Source organism: Ricinus communis, chromosome 2, assembly GCF_019578655.1.
Source record: "Ricinus communis isolate WT05 ecotype wild-type chromosome 2, ASM1957865v1, whole genome shotgun sequence".
NCBI classification, from domain to species: Eukaryota; Viridiplantae; Streptophyta; class Magnoliopsida; order Malpighiales; family Euphorbiaceae; genus Ricinus; species Ricinus communis.
In genome coordinates, this window is record NC_063257.1 from 23,130,310 (window position 1) to 23,138,938 (window position 8,629).

Consider the following 8,629-nt stretch of genomic DNA (forward strand, 5'->3'; position numbering starts at 1 on the left):
AGGGGCTTCCTCGATCCATTTTTTCATGAATTCACCGAAAACAAAAAGAAGTTCATATTAAGATTTAAGAAATCAAATAATTCAAAAAACTCTTCACATTAACGAAGTTTTTGACTCCGAATATCCAACCGGCTAATTAATTCTTTATAACGTACTCTATTTTTCTTTGCTAAATAAGACAGCAGTCGCTGCTTTTCCTAGAATTTTCCACAAACCTCTCCGAGATAAATAGTCTTTTCTATGCAATTCCAAATGTGAAGTAAGTCTTCGTATCTTATTAGTGAAACTTACTATTTGAAATTCAACAGATCCTTTGTTTTCGTCTTTTCTTCTTGTGAAATAACTGAAATGAATGAATTTTTACCATAAAATAACCCACCTTTTTTAATTAAGATTAAGATGTTTTTATTTTTATTGATAAGTAATAATAAAAAATCGATATTGTATTAATAAATAATAATAAATAATAATGTCAGTTCATTTGAATTTGATATACACAAAAATCTTTACTTTGTTAGTAATTCAAGTTACTAATTCAAAATTTTGTCAAATAAAATTACAAATTTCTCATTAATCAATCCAATTTTTTAGTTTTTTATTTTTTTTATAATTTTTTTATTCGGTTATAGATATAAAGAGATGATATATTTCTTCGCTTACAAAAGAGAACAAAATTCTACCTAAAATGAAAAGTAAAAAAATGCCATTGATTCATTTCTAGATCAAGTATCCTATGGAATATAGGAAAAATGCACCCTTACCATTACAAAATTTCAACCGCGGATAGATACATATCCTTACCATACCGAACCGGCTGGAATTATTAGTGTCGAACCAATAACGATTCATACAAGCTAAATCTTCTAATCGAAAATGGGGCCAAAGAAAAAATTTGAATTTAATTAGTTTATTTTTCTCTTTATCAAAATCTTTGCTTTTATCAAAAATGGGACCACAGTTTTTTTTGTTATTACCAGTGCAAATTTTGGTATTTATATAAATATTGTTTTTATTCTTTAAATTGAAAGAAATTAGAATTCTTAATTCTCTACGACGTTTCAGGGATAAAACATTTTTAGGAACAAGTAAATTATAACCATTTTTGTCTCTATTTCCAATTATACCTTGCTGCCTTTCAATAGAAATAGAATCGATTTTATCTCTGTATTGTTGATTTATTTATTGTTTGTTCTTATGAAATAATAAGATACTTATGGTTTGATACAAAAGAAATTGTCCATTATTTTTTACTGATAGACGAATAGGTTCGATAGTAAATATTCTCTTTTTCATCAATTCTGTAAGAGTTAAATCCTTCTGAATCATCAAAATATTCAGACTTATTTCTTGCCTTTGAATACAAGATATAATAATTTCGCGTGGATTTGTCAGTTTAAGCAGGAGACAATATACTTTGATATTATTGATTATTTTTTGATTTAAAGAACCATTCCATCTTAATTGAAAATATAAATATCGTTTTAGAAAGAAATCAAATTCTACTTCCGTATGACTTTTGTTTTTCTTTTTTATGTCTATATTTTTTCATATCTAATTCCATATAATCTTTTTCAATATCTTTTTTTTGATTGGATGAATTGACTTCTTGATCTTGGTGAATTGTAATAAAAAAAAAATCTTTCTTTTATCAATTTTCTCAATTATTTGATACTTAGTAGTCTTAGTATTTTTTTTATGTTCGCTTCCGGTATCGATCCAGGATTCAATCTCGACCTTCTCTCTAAGACAAAAATTGAGAATTTTCCAATCAAAATATTTTCTATCTAGGCTTTTCGCCATATCGATAATATCATCTTCCGCTAGATAATTATTGATAGGAATACCTTCTAACATGTCGAAAAAGTTACTTTTATTTGTGTTGTAATTATAAGAAATCTTTTGTTTATTATTTATTTGTAATGGTGATCCATAAATATATGAGTCCTTATTTTCATAATTAATAGATTTATATGATAAAAGATTATATTTATATAGTGTTTTTTAAAATTATTTTTTTGATTCGGTAATGAGTCTGCCTCAAAATCTTTTTTTTTCGTAATGAATTAATTTGTCTTTTTCATATAAATTCTATTTGTTTAATTTTTTGTTTTGAACCATAGGGTGTTGGTATTGATTGATTCTATTTCGCCATTTTTGTGGTATTAATCTAGACCATCTAATCTGAGATAAATCGTATTTATATTGATAATGACTCCTTAACCAGTTTTTCCATTGATTCATTACAAAATTTCTAACATTTTTTTCTTTTAATTCGAAATTAAATAGTCCTTGGACTCTAAAATAATCCTTTATTTCATTCTTTTAAAAAAGTACATGATATTGAAGGATAGATCTTAACTTATATAAGTTAATAATTTTGATTTGCGATAATTTGTAAAATACATATGCTTGTGACAAGGAGGATATGTCGCAAAGAATCTGTGAATTCTTATTAATAACATCAATATTGCTATTATTAAGTGACTTTTTAATATTTATAATCGAAATAAAGTAAATTGTATTTTGGTTTGTTTTATCAAATTTTTTTTATTTTCTTCATTATTGTAAATGTATTTAGTAACAATTTTTTTTTGTTGATTCAAGAAAAAGCTGTGCATTGATCCTCGGAATATTAATGATACCTAAAAGGATATTTATGTATATCCTTTCAATCAAAATTTTTATAAAAAAATGGAATTTATGCGCTAATTACGCATTTCTTCTTTTTAATATCTGTGAAATATTTTTTGATGATTTTAATTTTAATGTTTTAGCATTATAACTTATTTTGTTAGGACTAATATTTATCTCCGAGGTTATAATTTTTTTTCCCTTTCTTTTGAAATTTTTTCTATTTGATTTAAGATTATCTTTCGCCCAGCGGAAAGATCTTTCATTTTTTTCCACAATGAAAAATTTGTCAAAACCATAGATCGCGTTGAGGTGGACATTTTCTGACTCGCCCGATTATTCTTATTGATTAGCGAATCTTTTTCTTTTTAGTTGCATTCAATTCATATACTTCTTTAACTCCAGATAATAGAATTCGGTTTCTTTTCGATTTTCAAATTTGTTTATTTTGTTTATTATGTCTTTTCGAAAAAAAGAGTTTTGGATGACCCAGTTTGCTTTTTCTTTTGATAAATTTTGAAATAATTTTCTTCTTTCTTCTAAAGTTCTTCTAATTTGAAAACCCTTTTTTCCATTTTTCTAATTTTTTTTTTCAAGTTTTTTAAAGATGGGTTCAAAAAGTGAAAGCCGTTTTTGGGGAAAACCAAAAGGCAGTTCAGCCTCCATCCCCAAAACTGTTAAAAAACAAAAATCATTTCTTTGTACTTTCTTTTTCATTGGATCTTTATGAGGGAATTTTAACTTAGATCTGTGCCAAGGTTTTAGACGAAAAGGAAATAGGATCTTTATTTGAATCCCGTCTGTTAACCAGTTTTTTGGAAATTCTTTTTCTGATAATTGAACTCCATTATAAGTGCATTTAATATACATTTCTACTCCAATCCTTTAAATCCTCCGACCATTCGGGAATTTGAAAAAATAGTATACGAATGCAATTTTTAGCTATTATTAATAAAGGTAATATAATATATTTTCTAAGAATCGATTGGGTTACTAAAATACAACCTATTATTATTTGAGCAAAAAGAATGCTATCCCAGGCTTCAGCTATTTCTATCCGAGTTCTTTCCTCTCTTTTGTCATCTTCTCTTGTGTCCTCGTCTTTTTTTTTACTTTCTTTTATTTTTTTCTCTGTATAAGTATAATATGAAATTATGAATTCTGCGTTTTTACACATCCAATTTATAAACATTGTTTTTATTAGTTCGAAAATATCAAAAGAAAAAAAAAGAGATTTGTCTATTCTGTCCAAAAAAAGGGGCGAATGCGCATTTGCTTGAAACAGTTCAAAAATAGTTATTTTGCGTCTTTGTGCTCGCATGGATCCTTTTATTATGTCTCGACGAAAGTCTGATTGTTGCGAATAACGGATCAAAGTAACTTCGTCTATTTGGTCAAAATCTGTCATATCTTTGGTATTATTATAAGTAGCTGTATTTTCTTGATTATCGGAAAAAATTACTACACGTTTGGATTTTCGTGAACGAATTTCATAATCTTTCGTCATGTTTTCTTCATTTTCTCCCTCTTGTTGTTCCAAATCGTCAATTAATTTGCATGACCAATGAGGAACTTGTTTATTTATTTCTTTTATTCCAAGAGAATTATTTTTAATTGTTTTATTTTTTGAATTCGCTAGAACTGGATCAAATACAAATTTTAGAATTTATAAGAGTTCTAAATCCATTTTTTCTTCTTTGTAATCTGGAAATAAAGGGAGTCCCTTAAAATTGAAACTTGATGTCGATTTTTCGGCAAATTCATTAATTAAGTTTAAGAAATAAGAATTTCTGTTGAAAATGATTTTCTATCTGTTTTTGGTTCAAATTCTATATAATTACTAATAAGAAGAATAAGATGAATTTTATTTATCCAAACCATCACCGTGGAATTTTTTATAGAAGTTTTATTTATATTTAGTGCTGAGGGTGAAAAAAAAATTTGGTTCTTCCAGGGTAGGACCCACTCAATAAGGGATCATATATTTTTGGTAAGAACTCTTTTTTCTTTTTATCATTACATAATCTAGTCCTTTTTTCGAGTGTATTAAGAACAAGATATCCCTTATCTAGAGCCTGGAGTCTGTTTATAAATTCATTACTTAGATTTTTCTTTTTTTGTTCATTCTTATAATTCCAATGATTATACAATTCATCGGGAGGAGAGTTTCTCTGTTGTTGTTGTGAATGTGAAAAATCTTTTCCGTACCATTTCAAAAAAAGTTGACAAGTCAAGTGATACGTGAAAGATATTCTTTCTTTCCATCACTTCAACATGTATAAAAAAATATTGTGACATTTCATTTCTTACAAGATTCTCAAACTGATCATTTTTTATATATCGAATGGACGATTCCAACGCTTCGAGTCAAAAAGAATAGTTACAAGAGGTTTTTCAAACCGGAAAAGATTTTTTTTCTATCAATATTTCACACTTCAATTTTCTTGATTCCCATCCGGATAAAAAGTTTCATAAAGTGGTCTATTTTTATAGCATATCTCGTTAAAGTGAAAATGGAATTCATCCTTTGTTTTTTCCTTTCCATTCACTTGGATCTCTTCCGCTTCGCCGATTTTGTCCCGATCCTCCTTTTCTTCCGAAAAAGGGAAGAAGAAGGATCTTCTTGAGTGGATCCCTGTTTAGTCCCTTTCGTTTCGGAAGTTGTTTCTATTTCTACATCCTGTTTCTTCCTCATTTTCCTCCCTTTCTTCCGCTTCCGAGGTTTCTTTCGGTTTCTTAGTAAAAATGGGTGACGGTATTCTGCCTAAAGAGTAGACGCAGGTAATAAATAAGAGAATACTAAAGATTCGAGCCATAGAATTTCTCAATTTTGACACAAGGTACTTATTAGATCAAAAAGTACATTAGATCTAATAGAATTATTTTGTTGTATCCGGACTAATATCAATCCAACCCATTTCATGAATAAAATGTGACCAATTAACCAACCAACAAAACTACTTGTTACAAATAACATCTTGTTGTTGCATCAAACATATAAATGTTGACTAATCCGACTAACATTGAACTTGGTAAAATGAAATGGTTGAATAATTGAAAACTGAGATTATTCAGGAATACAAATTGAATGCTAAGATTACGCATTGAATTTCTGGTAGTAGCTCCATAATCAAAAAAGTGTTTGTGATTGTTCCAGAAGAAATGAAATAAAAGATAGGGTAGAGCTAGGACAGTTATTGTATGAGGTCTACCCAATGCTAGATGCAGAGGCGCATAATAGATCGATATGAACATTATGAGCTGTCCCGTAATAAAATCTGTTGTTGCTGATACCTTCTTCTCAGTTCTTTCTTCTCCTTCTTCTATAATCCAAGCTCGGAGAAGGAAGAGATAAAAGGGCCCCATGGAGAATGTGGTCAGAAATCTATAATAGAGTCCGAACACAACGACCAAATTGATTATCTTCATGCATAAGGATACTAGCTTACCTAGTATAAAAGATTTAAAAATCATCACAAACCTCCCTTTTCTTTTCTATTGCAATTTCTGGATTATTATATGATGATTTTTAAACTTTCCATATATATATAGAAATAGAATATAGAAATAGAAAGAGATAGACTAGAAACGACATCTCTTATGTCAATGACACCAAAGGAAAGGGGAGATTAAATGAATGGAATTTGGATATGGATGGAATATAATGAAATAGAGCCACTTTGAGATTTCCTATGAAATGAGGCATGGAAGGAAAAAACTACGAAGAAGTTTCGGGAGTTACGAAGGAAACTTCGAGCTCATATTGGTCATGGGTTGAGAACGGGAATTGAACTCTATGAGATCTAATCTCCGTTGTTCCTCAAGAGCTCGCTGGTAGAGCGGCCTACCGTTAATCGACCGGTCGTAGGTTCGAATCCTACTTGGGAGATTGGATTCATTTCGAATTCTTTAATTCGGAATGTCGGAATGAAAGGGTTCGCTTTGACAGTGGTAACCCATTCCCTGTGTCTTTCTTTCTATTGCATTCTATCTCATCATATCACATTTTGTTCTGCGATATTTGAGAATCACCGTCAATACCTCGGTGTAGGTAAGTCTGGTATAATCCTTTGTTCCATAGTCTGGGGCTATTTACAACTAGCCAATTAAGAATTTTCAGATGTACGTACTAGTACTAGCAAGTGCATCAAAGATGCAGTCATCGATTCTCCCGAGAGGCCACAATTACAATGAGCAAACATATTAATAACGAAGAACACATTTTTGCTATGCTACTAATACTTGTACTTGCTCTGCTATTCTGCCCAAGCCTGGCTGAGGAAGAGTTAGGGGGCGTAAAATAAAAAAAGATTTGGTCCGGGCATACTATATGGAAAGAATCTACCATTAAAGATAAATAAAAAAGAAAAAAAAAGCGAGGACATTCTATTTCGATAAAAGATCCACACCCAAGTTCCATAGCTTTGGGTCCGCTATCCCGATCATGATTTTCCTACCTCCAGAAGGAAAGGCCCTTCCCTTTTGGCCGGGCCAGGGCGAGGGAGGGATTCGAACCCCCGACCGTGGTTCGTAGCCACGGCTCTAATCCTCTGAGCTACAGGCCCCACCCCGTCTTCACTGGATCTATTCCCGGGAGTACCCTAAAAAGGAACCTTTCCTCTCCCCAGCCATTTCGGGTTAAAAAGATGCGAAAGCGCCTCTTTCTCTATAAGAACGGTGCGTTCCGAGGTGTGAAGTGGGAGAAACGGGATTTCATAATTGGGGTTTTGAATAAGACGACCCTTTCATTTTTTTTTCATATTGAAAAAGTAATAAGAATGAAGGGTGTTAAGCTTTTTATCATCCTGGCGTCGAGCTATTTTTCCGTAGGACCTCCCCTACAGTATCTTCACCGCAGTAGAGTTTAACCACCAAGTTCGGGATGGATTGGTATGGTTCCTCTACGCCTAGGACACCAGAATATCGAACCATGAATAAAGAAAGACATGAGAGAAAAGCATATTGGCTAGTGATTGTGAGGCCCAATTCTTGACTGGGGGGGACACCAAAGGCCTCCGGCCTTCCATCCCTTGGATCGATAGAGAGGGAGGGCAGAGCTTTTGGTTTTTTCATGTTGTCAAAGAGTTGAACAATAAAAATAGATGGCGAGTACTTAATCAAATTGATCGGGTCATGTAGGAACAAGGTTCAAGTCTACCGGTCTGTTACGATGCCTCAACTGCATACATCACTGCACTTCCACTTGACACCTATCATAATGATAAATGGCTCGCCTCACGTGACCTTTTCTTGAATTCTCAAACTTCACACTCCACTGCAGGGCGTAGAACTCATCATTGTCTCTACTGCCACCGAAGGTTCTGGGAAGTCGAATAGGAGAGCACTCATCTTGGGGTGGGCTTACTATTTAGATGCTTTCAGCTATCCGTCAAAGACTTGGCTACCCAAATGTTTATCGTGGGCACGATAATTGGCACACCAGAGGTGCGTCCTTCCCGGTCCCTCTCGCATTAGGAAAGGTCCTCTCAATGCTCTAACATCCACACCGGATATGGACCGAACTGTCTCACGACGCTCAACCTAGCTCACGTATCGCTTTAATGGGCGAACAGCCCAACCCTTGAACATACTACAGCCCCCGTGGCGAAGAGCCGACATCGAGGTGCCAAACCTTCCCGTCGATGTGAGCTCTTGGGAAGATCGTATGTTATCCCTAGAGTGACTTGTATCCGCTGAGTGACGGCCCTTCCACTCGGCACCCCCGCTCGAGCTTTCCCGGGAGTATGGCATGGGTTACTTCACCGGTACTCGAACATTGGCTCGAGGCATTTTCTCTACCCCTTCTTACCCCCGAAAAGCAGGGACACCATGCGTCCTTGAACCAATAACCATCTTTCGGCTAACCTAGCCTCCTCTGTCCCTCGGGACCAACAAGGGGTAGTACAGAATATTCACCTGTTGTCCATCGACTACGCCTTTCTACCGATCTTAGGCCCCGACTCACCCTCCGTGGACGAACCTTCATGGAGGAACCCTT

The 8,629-nt window shown here is 33.2% G+C and overlaps 2 pseudogenes; both read right to left on the reverse strand.

Annotated features, from left to right (window-relative positions):
* Positions 1-2,021: 2,021 nt before the first annotated feature.
* LOC125369304 lies at positions 2,022-4,138 on the reverse strand (annotated as a pseudogene).
* A 110-nt stretch (positions 4,139-4,248) lies between these two features.
* On the reverse strand, positions 4,249-6,255 carry LOC125369116 (annotated as a pseudogene).
* Positions 6,256-8,629: the final 2,374 nt, after the last annotated feature.